The 1,420-nt window shown below is 37.3% G+C and overlaps 1 pseudogene; it reads left to right on the forward strand.

The window, feature by feature from the left end:
• Positions 1-665: 665 nt before the first annotated feature.
• Positions 666-793, forward strand: LOC115293703 (annotated as a pseudogene).
• The last annotated feature ends 627 nt before the right edge of the window (positions 794-1,420 follow it).

A 1,420-nucleotide genomic window follows, 5' to 3' on the forward strand; every position in this document is an offset into this window, starting at 1 on the left:
ATAGATATGTAAAGAATACTGTTTAACCAAATATCTGGGCACCTCCGCGTCCAGTCAAGTTGACACATAAAATTAACTGTCACACATGCCCTTTGTTGATTCTGACTGCATCTTTCAAAACATTAACACTTAACAATTCTACTTAGAATATAATTCAAGACTTCCCCTACAATCATCCCCCCCACACAGTTTTCCTTAAAATGTAGTACTGCATTTGGACATAAATGCAAATTTTTCATATAAAATATCATCTGACAAGTGTTATTACAAAGACACCTGTATTCTAAAGTTTGGATACCAAAACCCAAGAGATTTTCACCAGGGAAATATTAAGTATGCCAGTACATACCCTAAAAGCATATAAACATATACCCCAGCATGCACATGTAAGGATATTAGCAGTAGTCTTATTTTACAGAAACCAAAAACTGCAAACAATCTGAATGTCTACTTACAGTAGCATGAATGAGTTGTGAAATAATACAATGAAACAGTATATCACTAAGAAAATGACATAACCAAATGTTATAGTATGCATGACATTGCAAACACAAAATTAAACAAAAGAAGTAGGATAAAAATAATTCCAACAGGGCACTTGGCAGCAGCCACTGAAGATCAGATTCTGCTTTGCTGGAAAGCATAGCTCTGCTTTCTCTGCAACCATGTCTGACAAACCCCATACGGCTGAGATGGAGAAATTCGATTAAGTCAAAATTGAAGAAAAGCATGAGAAAAATCACTGTCTTCAAAAGAAATGAGTGAACAGGAGAGGCGAGCAGGCAAATCATAATGAGGTGTGTGCCACCAGTATGAACTGTACATTCCACAAGCATTGCCTTCTTATTTTACTTCTTTTAGCTCTTTAACAGTATAAGGTGCAAAGAGGTTGGATCAAATTTAAATGACTACTGCCCTTTCCTCATCACGGAGTCAGAACTACTGAGGAGGAACACAGAGACTGCCTCCTCCATCTGCATGTCTGACTGGGCAGGGAAGAAGAGAACTTGCATGTTGGTGAAGGAAGAATGTGGGTGGGACAACAAAGAAATATAGAGTCAAAACCAAGTTGGTACATGGTGTCCTGTACGCTGCAAAATGCAATTTAATCAGAGTGTCATTTCTGTGTTCAGATGGTTTTAATTATTGAAATGCACAATTTTGAATATGCAAATTGAAAGCTTAAAATATGGAAAAAAATCCAACAGTATGATTCCACTCATATTAGGTTCAAAACAGGCAAAACCAGACCATTGTTTAAGAATGCACATATAGGTTGTAAAAGCATAAGGAGAAAGGTATGGTTACTGCAAAAGTCAGAATAGTGAATACCCCCAGGCTGGAGGAATAGGATTATATTAGGGAGGAAGCCAGGAACTAAGTGGGTGTGCTTGGATGCTGCCAACATTCTATTTTTTGA

This window comes from Suricata suricatta, chromosome 6, assembly GCF_006229205.1.
Source record: "Suricata suricatta isolate VVHF042 chromosome 6, meerkat_22Aug2017_6uvM2_HiC, whole genome shotgun sequence".
In the NCBI taxonomy this organism is placed as follows: domain Eukaryota; kingdom Metazoa; phylum Chordata; class Mammalia; order Carnivora; family Herpestidae; genus Suricata; species Suricata suricatta.